Source organism: Anser cygnoides, chromosome 7, assembly GCF_040182565.1.
Source record: "Anser cygnoides isolate HZ-2024a breed goose chromosome 7, Taihu_goose_T2T_genome, whole genome shotgun sequence".
Lineage (NCBI taxonomy): Eukaryota > Metazoa > Chordata > Aves > Anseriformes > Anatidae > Anser > Anser cygnoides.
The window spans coordinates 8,046,581-8,061,883 of NC_089879.1; the positions used below are offsets into that span (position 1 = coordinate 8,046,581).

The 15,303-nt window shown below is 36.7% G+C and overlaps 1 protein-coding gene across 2 annotated transcripts in view; it reads right to left on the reverse strand.

The window, feature by feature from the left end:
* Positions 1 to 15,303, reverse strand: part of ATRNL1 (attractin like 1) — a 495,684-nt gene that overhangs the window by 16,903 nt on the left and 463,478 nt on the right. The window lies entirely within an intron of this gene.

A 15,303-nucleotide genomic window follows, 5' to 3' on the forward strand; every position in this document is an offset into this window, starting at 1 on the left:
CTGACTTGAACAAAGTTGACTTTTCAGATTTCTTTGAAATAATAGCTCTTTCAAGTTCTATTTTAGAGTTTTCATTTAAAAAAACATTTTCTACTGTCTTTTCTTTAGTGGTTCAGAAATGAAGACAAGAGAAGTGTCCAGAAAAGAAAAATAGCATTAAAATACTGAGCTTATCATCTTCAAAGTGCTACACACAAATTAACTAATACATGCTAATAAACTGATATGCTTATTTGCCTAGGCTTAGTGCAATGACTGTGTTTCCTAATGCCATCATTCAATGAGAGGTGGTTTGGTATCACACCGAAGTCAGGATAGGTCTTTTAAAGATATAAAGTACTTTTATTTATTGCAAATTTGTGCAATCCCCCTGAAAATAATTCATTTACATTTAGAGTACTGAAACTACTTGCAAAAGGCAACAACTTTCGGAGAAACATTCTGAAATCAATATATGTTTTGAGTTACTGAAAGACTTTAAGAATAGGGAAAAAAATTACAGATTGTATTTGGCTATGTGAGATGAGGATGAAGCTTCAGATATTTCACCTGGGATGACTAATGTGTTCTGTGTAAATTTTATAGGAATCGACCTCCCACAGCATCTACTCAGGCACAAATAGCACAGAAAGTCCATTGAAAAAAGGTTTGTCCCCTCTGTGGGGTTGTCCCTTCCCTTGTCCTTTGGGGAAAAAGGTAACACACTAAACACTGTGTCTGTGGGCTGCCCAGAGGACCACACTCATGGTCAGTTGTATGTCATGTGTAATTCTGTAGGTTAGATTAGGTAGGCGTTTGTACATCGCACCTTGTAATGAGGTCCCAAGCAACAGTGAGGCCTCTGAAAGCCTCAAGAATATTAATAATAATAATAGAAATAATAATAAATAGAAATGACACTGGTAGCATCAGAGGTATTTGTGAAGTTTTGGAATGACCACAAGAAAGCTGGCATAATATTACTGGTACAACGTTTACTGAAACAGCTTGGAAAAAACAATTTGGGAAAAAAACACGATATGAATATAATGAATGAGCCTTTATTCCAGATATGAAAGTATTTCTGATACTGACAAAAGAAGTTACAATATTTATCATTCTAGGATCGCAGGGGACAAAACAACAATATTAAATCATGAGAGGTTTTATTTCTGAATTGGCATTGTTTTCTTTCCCTTGTGATACCAGAATGATAAATGCTTTGCATTGTGTAGAAAAGAAAAAGTTTGATACTGGCTGTGAATTCTATATATTCATGCTACAATTTTTGAGAGGTTTGATGAAATCCTAATAAATACCAGTGTTTACATTAAAGGTGCTAGTAAGCATTTTTGTGTTGTTTTTTTCCCCCCTCATCTGCAGTTTTATTTGAGAGTTCCCTTCCTGATATTATATTTTCTACAGCAGATGAAACAAGATTCAGTTATCAGAGTTCTTAGGATAACTGGTGGGAATATTGCAGAAGCACAATGTGATCAAAGTGGATGGAAAAGCAGTCCCCAAATGACTAAGGGCAAAACTGCATCAGTCCCAGAACTGCAGAAAGAACTGATGTGTATGAGACATATTAAACACTTGCATTTGAATTTTTAATTTTGAAAATAAATGTCACAGCATTTTCATGAAGAATCTGTTTGTCCTGAATGAGACTCATCTGCTGCTCCTTGCTACAGATTGTATCTTTTACTTTTTGTCTATCTTTAGCTCCTGCTGAACACTCTGGCGGTTCCAACCTCCGATAGGAAGTTATGTTTTTTTGTTTGTTTGTTTGTTTTTTAATATTTTTCTTACATATTATGTATTTAAAAGCTAACACAATGCATTCTGGTGATAGCACAAGAGTTAACGTGCTTTGTTGCTAATATTTTCAAATGCAAGTAATATCTTCTGTTTGCACAGTTCCAAATGAATATGGTGCATCACTGTGCCATCTAGTGTGACTCAGCTTTGAGAGCCTCAGGGCTTGGCTCTGCCTTTAGTGCCCCAAGTCCACTTGGGCTGAGTTTTTGAGCCAGTAAATACTGCATGTGTAAATAAATATATAAATAGTAATCTGATTTCCAAAGATACATGTGTATGACCACAAGAAAGGATTATTTTATACTGGTGCAATTCTATGCATGCTCTGGGTGCCAGGGAAAAATTCCTAGAACACAGACAATTTTATCACACAGATTTCAGTTACTAGGTAAGATACAGTTAAAAATAATATTCAACATTATATAAGATTTATTTTTTGCATGTTACATATAACAGCATGCATGGATAGAATGGCTCTTTAACATGTGTTTTGATTTTCTTTTTCTGTGCAATTACTATTACTGTTTCTGAGACATCTTCTTGCAACCTCTGTCAACCCCAGTAAGGGATAAGGTCCCACTGTTTTGGGTGTAATACATGAGCTGCACCAAAAAGTTTACAATCTAAACAACCTTCCACTGTGCTTAAATTTATATGCTCAAAGAAACGTGCTCAGACCTCCTTAACCCATGGGCTGACTATGAAAATTTAGCTAGATTTTTCCCTTAGGCAATAACTTACTAGGCCATAAAAGTTCTGCAAATCACTATCAACTCTCAGTTACACTGTATAGTTTGGAGGCCTCAGATTATGTTTCTGACATCCTGTTACACAGCTGCTATTGAGCAGACCTTTGTGAAGAGCTATACTAATGAGATACAAGAAAGAACACAATCTACCTCACTCATGGCTATCTACATTAGCCTTGCATTTCTAACACAAGTAAAAAATATTATTTTACATTTAAAATTGTCGATATAAATACTGCATAGCTCTAAGGAGCAATAAGATCTCATTAATCAAAGGTTTGTTGTTGTTGTTGTTTCAGATAAATGGACTAAATTATTGTGAAAACTAATAAATGCATAAGTTGCAGAATCCAATGACTTGTATAGTCAATTTTAATATCAGCATGAGTTATTTTAAAAATAGTTTATGCTTAGAGTTGAGCATAGAATACCTACATAAAAACTATTTGTAGTTTTGACCAGTTACAACATTAGCACAAAAATTCTGAGAAACTGTCCGTAACCACACAAGCTTTGTGTAGAAAATCACACATACAGAAGTTACAATGAAAAGTCAAGAAGTTTCCAGATTTTGATAGATTTCTGGCTGGATGTGTCAAAAGATAAGCCTTGACACTGGCAGGCAGTCTCCCTTGAAAATTTAGTTTCCGTATACAGAGATCTTCAGGTAAACCAATTTCTACTTTCACCTCTGCCTCCAAACACTGGTCTCAAAGGACTTCATTTCAGCCAAGGCCTGTCAAAACCCCCAAATGCTTCTCATTACTGAATTCCTTCTGTATGTTCTCTGTCAGCTGTGTTAAAATAATAAATTCACAACTGATTGATTTTTGAAAAGGGATAGTGCCCCTTCTATTCACCCACTGATTTGATTATTTCAACATGTAAAATTGGGGGCATATTTAAAATTGTTGAAGTCCTTGCTTGCCATGCCATTTATGGGGCTTAAAGTAGCCGCAGGTTCAAAAGGTATAATCAAATCATTTTCAGTAGGGTGTCTGTGAGATTTTCAGGGTGTGCTCCATTCAGTGCATATCCTTTTCAATCATTAATATTACTGGTAATTCACTTGCAGGTATGCAGCACAGATGAGTTGTCCTGGTGTTTTTAATTAATGCTATAAAATAATAAAATTATATACTGTATTCTGATGTATCTGGGAGGAAATTGGAGCATCTCTAAAATTCTTAGAGAAGTGATTCTATACAGTTTTTGTCAGCATCGACGGAGAAAAATCCCCTCCCCCCCCCCCAAAAAAAAAAAAATAAATCATACTGCTGGATTAATAAGGCAACAACGGTTATATTACAAGTAGAAAAGGCTCTTTTAAAATTGTATGTGTAGATGGAGCTTAGTTTAGATGAAACAGTTACAAGAACACCTTAATGGAGGACAAGAAAGCAATTAACAATGAAAAGTCACTGATGCAAAAGATAGTCATACAGATTAAAATCTTATTGAAACAAATGCTTCTTCATTTGATCATAATGAATTGAGCTGAAAGATCTGCAAAACCAGTTCACTGAACATGTAAGAAAAAACAATAATTTGTTACTCAATTATAGTACAAAGCTTTCTGACCAACACATTGCTCTACAGCACTAGGTAAATAGAAATAAGAATCTTGGGGAAACTGAATTGCACAATAAGAGAATTAGACACAGTATTATTTGAAATTGCAAAGAAGTAATTGTGAAAATATATACAGATATATCAATGTGTACAGTGCTTTAAAAACACTGGAAGAATATGCTTTATCCCAAATGGGCATAGCAGGAAGGATAAAGTATTAGGATAGATGAAGCTAATAGTTCAGGGAAGAAAGGCACAATGGTGTGAGCATAGGGCAAGCTGGGAATATTCTAAAACAAGAGAAATTGCAGAGATGGGAAGTGTGAAAGAGAGAGAGACCATTAAGAAGTAAAGATTGCGAGAGGCACATTACGTATGTGGGAACAGACTGTTAAATTAGAGAGATCACGTCAAGATAGATTGGGTCTTTGTAATGGGGACAAAGGTCTCAAACTCATCCCCTTGGCCTTTAGGCACCTAGCTGATATCTGAGCCTGGAAGGTACCACATCAAATTTGAAAAATAAGTGGAGGGAGGCATGTCCAAAGAGGAATCAAGATTGAAAGTGGGCTAAATTGTCCTTTGTCAAAAGCTTTACGAAAGAAACACGAGTGATTAAATTAGTAACATATCTAAAATAGCGTGCACAGATTATGTGAAACTGCTATATAAGAGGTTAAAGCGGGAAACATTAAAAGACATAAATATCTGCAAAAATAGCTGTCACCAGGAAATGCTATTAAACAAAGTATTTATGATGTATCCTTAGCAGTTCCCACGTTCTTCTGTATTGTCATTTATGATACAATTATGGTAAAATGTAGGGATGGCAGAAGTAGACACAACAGAACAGTCAGCAGTGGTGAAGATGGCATTCACAGAAAAAAAAAAATTGTTTTTTAAATGAGGCATATTTAATTTTTTATTTTTATTTTTTCTTGTTGATGCTTTGCCCCTACAGCCAAATATCAAGTTACTTGTCTAGAAGCCATAATGTGGGACATTCTCTGAAAGAAAGCAGTGGCTTCAGAAAGGTTTTCCAAGCCAGTGGTCAGGTAAAGGGAAATCATTTGATTACATTTTGGAAGTTCTAAGGAAGGAAAGATCGTGTGATAAAAAGACTCCTTTACTCTTCCAGCAAGAAAGATTTATCATCCAGGTGTTGTGCCCAAATTCAGGAAAGCTAAATGAGGTGAAACTAACGAAACTTTGATAAACACATTATCAGAGTAGGTAAGCCAAATCATTCACATCTTAAACTCTGGAAATATGGAATCAAACAGAAACACTGAAAGGCCAAGAGACTTGGAAGAAGATCACCAGCAGAAGAACCATGGCAGTAAAGGACTGGGAAAAAATATACATAGATGGGAACAATTACAAGAAAGTCAAAGTGCCTGGCTAAAAGTCAATAATATATATAATTATTCCAAACATATTTCACTAATAATTTGCTAATGATTTTTTCTGTCAACATCACAAACTGAAGAAGTCTGAAAATATATTTCAATAATTTCAGGATGAAACAAATTATCTGAAAATATGGATTTCTACACTGCCTAGTAAATAAATTATCTCTAGCAAATGAAAGCAAAAACATGAAATAGGCCTCTAGAGGAGAAAAACAAAATTGAAATCATCAAGCTATCTATATGTTTGGGTTTGTCAGTCTATAAAATATCAACATAAATCCCATCTGAAATTAAGCTGTAAACATCTAATATTATCTGATCACGATCTACTTGCACTTCACTCACCAAAACTTTGAAGAAACTCAGTTGTGTGATCATGCTGCATGTACATTTTCTAATATTCCTACTGATGTGCTACAAGCTTGATGTTATTAGGCCTGATGAACCTCGTTCCTTAATCGGAACAAACCCGAAGGGTAAAATTTAAGTATAAAGAACAGACAAGTCAAAAGGAAGCAGAAATATATTGCCTACAGAAAGGTCTTGCTACGTTTTGGGCACTATGTATAGAACCTTATGTGAATCAAACGATATAAAAAATCAGTTGTAATTCCTATTTAAGAGGGAAAAAACAGGAGGTAAGGGTGGGGGAGGTGGGGAGAAATTGAACTGCAGCCATTCAGAGATACCTTATCCAGTGATCTTCTGCCAAAAAAAAACCCTGTACTCAATGCCAGAAGTGTACAAACAGGAACCAGACAGTGAATATATAGTAATATATAGTAGAAATTTGGGATTCTTGCTGTCACAATTAAATTGGTTTAGACATTTTCTGCATTACAAATGTCCTTTAATTACATTTTGAAATTTTTCAGTCAATGGTTGCACAAGGTATTCTCTTTGTTATTCTCCTGTCCTCAGCATAAAAGGATCAGCAGACTTTGGTGCATGGTCCTCCACTGTCTAGACCTGTCTCTAATAGATTGTCCCTTGCCCTCCCTTGAAGGCACATGATAGAGTGAACCTCAATACTGCACTCAGAGCCATTAGCAGATGAACTCCATTTCCTCCTCTTAAAAAGGAATCTTTGAGGGGAATTGCTTTGCAAGAATAACAACTTCCTGTCAAATCAAAAAGGGGAAGGTAAGTGGGCAGAGACTATAGTGGAGTCTCTACTCTGCTCTCGTGAGACCCCTCCTGGAGTACTGCATTCAGCGCTGGGTCCACCAACATAACAAGGACATGGAACTGTTGGAGGCCACATTGGGCAGGGCTTTGGGCAACCTGATCTAGTGGGAGGTATCCCTGCCTATGGTGGGGGGTGGAACTAGAACACGATGGTCTTTAAGGTCCCTTCTGACCCAAACCATGCTATGATTCTATGATTCCAGCACTGAAAGATTTTCCTATGTTAGACTTTATTCCTCTCGATTTAAGAAATATTCCCAGTGGAAACATCCAACTTTTTCACAGGTGTCAGGACCTTACAGAGACCCATCCTGTCAACAGGGGAAGTGTCTGTCCTTTTGTGGAAGCATCTAACAACATTTCTAGTAGATCCATGACTTATACATTTTTTTAACCTTTCCTCCAGTTGTCTTCCACAAAGATATTTGTGGAAAGATGTGATTTGCACACAGCTTTCAGGACACTGAACGTTAGAATTGTAGAATGACCCTCAAGTATAGCAGGCGTTCACTTCAAACCAATTTTCCGTCAGCCTTGATGGGACTGTGCACACAAAAGCTTTCTTCTTTGCAAATCTCTTTCACAAACCAAGGCTAATACCTTGGCCAGTGTCTAGACCAGAGATACACAACAAGGAATAAAGGTTTTTATAAATTCTGACAGAAGGGAAACCAGTATTATAAACATACCCATAACAAGGAATTCACTACTACTGCAGCATATAAAATACTATTGTGTTAACCAGTAAGCAATTGTAAGGTATATATCAGGAGCTGGAAATTCTTTTTCCAACTCTCTGGGAATATACGGTTATACAATATCTTTGAAGCAGGAAAATATTGTGAGCATATCCATATGTTTTTAACCTTAAACAGAGTTATCTACCACAGTATATTCTCCTGTGCTTTGGTACCAGTATGGGAAGGTTTATTTTAGACTTTTAATCTGATCATGCATACCCCTAATTGTTTAAACTATAATTATAGAAGTTAAATTGTTTTGCCTGTTATGAAAAATGAGACAAAACCAGAAATTAAATGCATGTAAAATAATAGAACTATTTCAATGGCACTAATTGCAAAACAATTTTAAAAAGCAGCTTTTGATGAAATAATTGTTTTAATTACACAGTATACTTCCGTTTACCAACTATAAACACTTCAGCTTTTAGCACTAAGATAATTTCATGTGTAATGTTTCGCCCATTTTATTTCAAAATGTAAATAAACTAGAAGTATAAATCACTGCATAATGACTTTGGAACAAAAGAGGAGGAAAAGCGGTGATCTCTGTACGTGTAATAGTATACTACCACAGTATATTGCTAACAGAGATATCTAAATGCAAACAGAACTTCATCTGTTGCCTAGAAGAAACCTTAATACTGGGACAGTGATAACAAGAGCAAACTTTTAGTTGTTCAGAAATGTCGTCTGCCTGCTGAGAGCACTGAGGTCCCCCCTGTTGTAGAGCAACTGAACTGATGTGGTCTTCTAGCAGGGAATTATCTAAGCAGAAGTCCTCACAAAGGATAATATTCCCATGACTGCCTGCCTTAAACTCACAGATTCATAGATGGCTCATTTCCAAACCAAAATGAGATGCTGCTTGTCTGCACACTGTGGCGGAGCATAAATTTGCCATGGTACATTGTCCACTGTCTCAAGAAAGAATAAGTGCAATAATTCTTATCTACACGGCAGCAACTTTTCAATGGGACGGTCTGAAAGTTTCCTTTTGGGGTTAGACACTTAATAAAAGGTGTTAAAACTCAAATACTGTAGCAGGGAAAATTTCTTCAATAGAATGACTTTTAAAGGTAATTTTAATGATATCCCCAGCCAAATATCTCATACCTGGTATTGTGTTTACTGTCAAGTAGACACAGTCATAACAAATGTCTGATGACATTTGGTAGGAAGAGGAGGGAAAAAGGAGATATTTTTGATAAGGAATGTATGTAAAAAGGAGACATTAGAGAGACATTGCACGTGTAGAAATGCTCTGGCAGAATTGCAAACATTTTTACAGTTATAAAGAACTCAAATCTCTTCTCCGTTTAAAAATATGCCTGTAAACAACTACTTCATATAATTCTGTGAAACAGCTGCAGTAACAACCTCTTGTATTCCCACTGCTTGCGAAAGCTCAACAAACCCCAGTGAGTAGGTTCCTCCTTCACTAAAAATCACACTATTACATTTATGAAATTACAGAATGATCGTTCCTTCACAAGACAAAGAAAAATCTTTCTGTGCTCTGACTGCTGAATTGGTTACTGTAAATAGAGCAAAAATAGAGGAATTGCTTGGCAGGATTTTAAGTAGTCTCATCTCTAGACCACATTCTCACTTGTACTGCACCTTAGTACATGCACAATACTTTCTTGTTGGCCTTGTAATCCACCAATCAAACTATTTGAAGGACGCCAAGAACTGATGTATCTGTTTAAACTTTACCAGCTGGTAATTGCATTTCAATTTTTTTTTTCTAGCTGAAAAAATTATCTCAATGAGCTTTTTTTTTTTTTTTTTTTTTTTGTGAGGAATGTTATTTTAAACAGAACTAATGATTAATTCATATTTTCAGCTCACAGAATTTCCACACTGCACTTGAAATTTGTTCCAGTATGAGGGGGGGGAAAAAAAGTGTCTACAACACATTTAATTACAAAAGCTAATGTTTAAGCCTTCAGAAAAGATATGGGTCATATCCTCAGCTAGTATTAATGGATGGTCTCTACCACAGGCAATGGGTTAATCCCAAGTTTGCTAGCTGGGGTTCTGGTTCTCTTGACCTATCTAGCAAACCACTGAGTCCTAATTAGTGTTACTTGTACTATCCAGGTATTTGATTTTTTTATATATATGAGCTTATTTCTGAAATTTTCAGAACAAACTATGATAAGAAGAGATACCACATGTCCAAGAAGAGGTGGAAGGGAGTTAGTCTTTTACCTGTTTTCTTTTAGGGTTATCATTTCACAGAATTCCTGCTCTTCAGCTGGAGAATTATTTTGTTTGTTTGTTTATTTCAGTTTTTAACTTTTTTTTCTATCATTTGTCAAGTATCAGAAGTCAGCTGAAGGTTTTGTTTTGTTTTCTTTTCTTTAAGCATCAAGGGAAAGTGCTGGCATTCTCATATTGTAATAGAAAACCAGTAGTAACAGTTACAGCATGATGTCATCTTAAAAAACAAAAACAAACAAACAAAAGAACCTCTCTACCAACACACTTTTAAACAAAGAGATTTCCTTCTATCTTGTGGCAGGCAAATAAATGAAAATAGATTCACAGTCCTTTTGGACAGCTGCATTTTTCACAGCTATGTCATTTACTGAGAGCTTGCGCTAAGGTCTGTTTCTTGAGCTGACCTGCACTCTTGTCTGCTCCTTTTCCTGCCTTTTTTTCACATTCACTCATTTCCCTTTCCACTGGATATTGAGTCTACAGGGGACTTAAAGTACAGGATTAGGAGTTAGGAGACTATTCATATTTCCAGATCTGCTATACATTCACTGTGTCTCAAGGAGAGACTGTGATTTAGATTTTAACCTGGATTCCTTGAGGTAAGTAATAAATCTCTGTTTTTGCATGGAAATACAGGCAACTTTTCTATAACCAAGCAACTTCCATGGCTGCCTGAATGTGAAGTCACTGAAAGCAACAGGTGGCAAAATAAGCCTCACCTGAAGTCATTTATCTTCAGGCATCTTTGCAAGAGTACTATTCACTTTCCCAATTTCCAAAATAATGACATTACCTCTTTTATTTAATTTAAGGAATGCATTGTGTTTTAATTCATAGACTTAATATGGAGATGCTAGATAAAAGATGTTAAAGAAAGTGAACCAAGTTTTTTTTTGTTTTTGGTTTAATTAACAATTCACCTTTAAGTCTTGTTACCTCCCACTTCAATTGCAATTACTGCAGTGATTAGAAACATGAAATTGAATCTTTCTGAGGAGCTTCTACCTACTCTGTGTGCATGTCTCCATCGATGATATGCATGCAAAATACCTTGCTATTTTATTTCTTGGAACTATAACTCTTTAGTTACTCAGTATACTCTATATTCCAAACAAGGTAAGATACCTCTTTCCCAGTTCCTTTTCTGCAATATATTATGGAACACTGGTCAAAACTGTACAACATAAACATTTGAAAAAAATAGTCATAAGGTTGACATAATCTCTTTGCATAGACAAAAGCTTCTGATCATTATGGGGCACATTTTCATCACTAACAAAAGTTTATTGGCTATATCTTTAAAACTGACAGTGTCTTTCAGGATCTATCAAATGTATCATAACACAAGCTATCAAACTGAATAAAATATAAAGTGCATACTTCTTAGAGACATCACTTCCAAGCAAGTAAACTTTTATCTTATTTTTGAAAAAAAATGTCAAACCACTTGGAGCAGCACTTTTAAAAATATGATTTATCAAAAAGGCTTATTTTACAGGCTATGAGAACTCCATAAAAGTCCTTGAAAACATCAGGGCTACCACAACATTTAACAGAGAAAGTCATAAAACAGGTGAAGGATGGGAGCAGGTAAGACAGAATCATGGCCCCTGTGCTCAGTCAAATGTGTCTGCAATTGGTAAACAGCTCTGAGAATTACGTATGCTACAGCTGATGAAACACTCTTGCAAGTTCCCAATTCACATTCAACAGATCAGATGTTTGTAGTGTAATAGATTCTGCCACAGTAAGGTGCCAGCAGTGATCCTGGGCACAGAAGAGTGCTCTCAGTGTGCAGACAGGTGAGGACCTCAGGGCTGGAATGAAGAGGCTGATATGAGAACAGTCTGGCAATGCAAAAACATAGGGAGGGCTCTCTTAAGTAAAGTCTCTTCATTATATAGGAGTCATAGCATATGATATTGCTAATTATTTACATGGCTATCAATATATGACATCGTTCTTACACTATCTCAAACATTAGAGATTCTCAAGTTGATTTCCAATTAAAAGTAGTAGTTGCTACTAAGCCTGACCATCCTTTTGGCTTTATAATATTCAGGTTAACTAATACAAACTATTCTACCCTGGGCGCTGTGCAGGCTCTCCTTAAATTCTTCCCTTACTTTCTGGGCGAAGAGATGGCTGCTAACTGCATTTGACAGTCTGAAATGAAAGACAATCCAGCTCAGTTTCAAAGGTTGTTTTTATGCTCATGCAGCTTCAGCAGCCGGACTGAGGTGAGTAGACTGTGATCATCTAAACTGCTTCTGTAGACCTCAGAGGAGCAGGGCCACCTGAAGAGTGAGATTTAAAAGACTATTTTATTTTGAGCACATGTAATAGAATAGGACAAAATGTCCACTCCAAGTGCTTTGTTCTTTAGGTTGACTATCAAGGAAACTTAGATTAGATTAGATTAGATTAGAAACCTAACTTCTGGAAGAATGTATGTGAGAGCTCCTGGTTACTTTGATATAGAACTGGTTAAGAACAGCTGTGAGAGCAGCCTTCTACAGACAGCATTAAAGACAGTTCTTGCTTCAGGCAATTCACAAATTAAGCTAGACTAAAATCCCATTTCAGCTATAACACTATTTTAAAAGATGCTTTTTGGGTTCATATTATACATCTTAATGGGAGAAGGGTGCCATATGGAGGGATTTCATTTTGTTAAGAGATATTCAGTGCTCTTATTTTCCCTATAAACCATGTACAACAATTGAAAGCAAACATAAAGATTATCATATATTTTTGCAAGCAATTGCCATTTTAAATACAGAGAACTCTATTAATATAGCAATGGGATATAGGAACATGAAAGTGAGAGATGTCAGAGTAAAGGCTCCTTTATCTCAGCTAATGCCATCTAGCTGTATGCAGTTATCTCGCATTTATTGGTTTGCATATATGGATCATGGCTCTTTAAAATGCCATGTATTATTTTCCAAAGCTCATTTGTAAACAGAAATTGTAATTTACCAAATACCTCTGGCATATAAAATAATAGCTAACACAACCATATGACAAAATTGCTGTCAAGTTGTTTACCAACTGTCCAGCATGATCAAACGTGCTCTTGTGATTATTTTCCCACTTTTTTTGGTGAGAAAAAAAAAAAAAAAGGAATTCCAGTTTATTGTTCCAATAGTCTTTGAATTCTGGAGTACAGAAATATTTGTAACCTCCTTGGCCAAAGGGTTTCATAGTTTCAAAAGTGAATCTCATCAAACTGTCCAGGGCCAAGTGGTGTTATGATGATGGTGAAATCCTTCAATGAGAATGAGAAGAAGGACCATGCTTTGGAGGATGGCTCCACATTTAGGACAAAGTAGAGCAGAGGCATGCAGCTTTAGCTCACTCCTATCTAGCCAGAATGCTGCTGCTGGGAAAAAAAAAAAAAAGTACTTATTTTTGAAATTTTAGTGATATTGCCACTGTCTGTGTGCCTTCTACTGGTTTCCTGGTTTTGTGCTCTAAAAAATGTGGTGTCTGGCTTTACTTCCAAAGCCCTTCTCCATCAAGCTGCCTCAAACTTAGAAGGAGTTCCCTCTAGTTATTTGCAGAGCTGACTTAATTATCTCTTTCAAATCCCATCTTTGATATGTTGCTTATAGAAAACTCATAGCTGGCCTGCTGCTCTCCTTTGAACACTGACTTTTTGGCTGACCAGTACTGTCACATTGCTTCCTTATGCTCCCCCGTCTGTCTAGCCCCATCTGTTGTCTCTTGTTTCATACTTAAATTATAAGCTCTATGGCAGAGGAAGTGCCTTTCTGTACTGAGTTCATTTAGTGCCTAAAACAGTGCAGGCTTAACCCATCGTTAGGGCTTCCCAGCACTAAAATAATACAAACAAACAAGCCTTCTCCCAAATAACCCAGCTGGAGTGACACTGCCTCACAGACACCACAACATGGAGGAATCAAATTCCACCAAAACTAAATTACACAGCAATACTGGGCCATTTGGTCATCACTGATAAACGGCCTTCATGTTCCTCTTGCTTCTCCATCTAGCTCACAACTGTAGTTTTTAGCTAAATAGTGTATCCTAAGAGCAAGACTTGTCAAGTTATTGTTTTATGCTTTTTAGGTATTGGGATCAGCTTCCTGTGTTTTGGCTTTTCTGAAGTAAGCAACCTCAGATTCTCCACATTTCTACTTTATCAGAAAAATCAGGAGTTAGAAACCAAATCCTTTGAAGCTAACCTTGATGTAAGGAGATGTTCACTCAGTTTCAGTGACTCAAAACATTGCTGCTTTCTGGTGTGTGTTACCATGCCTTGGGCCATACCTCATCCACAGAAGAGATGGAAGAACAGCAGTGCTCTTCAGCTGCAAAGTGTGGAGCTTTTAATTCAAGCTAACTCCCGTGGCAGTTTTAAACTATACCCTTTTTCCCGTCCTTCTAGGTCTTGGCTGTAATTTTGTCCTCTCAGCTGCTTAACTCACTAGCTCATGCTTTGTTTTCTATCCACTCCTAGCCAGGCTGGACTCCAAGCCTAGCCCCTGAGGTCCTTCTGCCTAGCTCCTCACAACGGTACATGAAATATGCATTGTCATCAACTCAGATCTCTACAGAGCGTGGGGGGAACATTAAGAAGCCACTGTGAGCAGATCTCAGAAGAGCAGAGACACGAAACCCCACATGTGCGTCTCTGGATGCTGCAAATGATGATTTCCATAACATCTCCCAAACTCCATGGATGCAGAATCCGGGTCCATTGGGACTTACTGACACGACTGGGGGAGTCCACAACACTTGCAGTTATCCTTACAAGTCGCCTAGAGGTTCTGGCAAGGGATGAGGCATGATTATAAACTTATTCCCATCTTCAAGGCTGCCTGTATACAAATGAGCAGAATTTGGGACAGGATTTCTCTTGTGATTCTTAAAGTGCTGATTAGTTTAATTAACTTTTTCATGAAAGTAAAATAGGGAATAAATTCTAGTTCTATTCCTGTGAGATCCGATTATTAATGGGTCTCACTAACCTAGATTTCTTCAAGCACCTCTGTTTCATATTGTCAGTATTCTGCCAATTTGATTACACAGAATAGGTGGCAGCATGACGACTGCTAATTAGATCTGAACTCTCAACTTATTACCAGTCTACTTTTTTTTTAGGTTTCATATTAGCAGATCAATACAAGTAAACAATGGGTGTACAGCTGGGTTTACCTCTAATATTGAAATCACTCTTGCTTGTACATGACTTCTTTAAAATCTTGTAGTTTGAAGAATTGATATGATAGAAGAGAATATAAGGATACCCAAAAGTTCTGCCCTAAAAGGTGGTTTTACTATGAATAAATTTTATCCCTCCAGTGATCAGAAATATCCTTGAGCTCAGAATATTTGATGATGTCATAACAAGCCATGGCATTACTTGCATGCAGGCATCAACGCTAAATTATTCTTTAATCCTCAGGGATTTGGGACCTCACACAAGAGGGTCCAGAGATACTCAGCACCAACAGACTGTAATAGGAACTGAGGATGCTCAGGAGCCTGCACTACTTTGACCAAAAAGAAAACCACAACTGTGCAGTGCATGCTGAAATAACCATGGCATAAGTACTTGGGAATTTCTCTTTACTAACCAAAGTG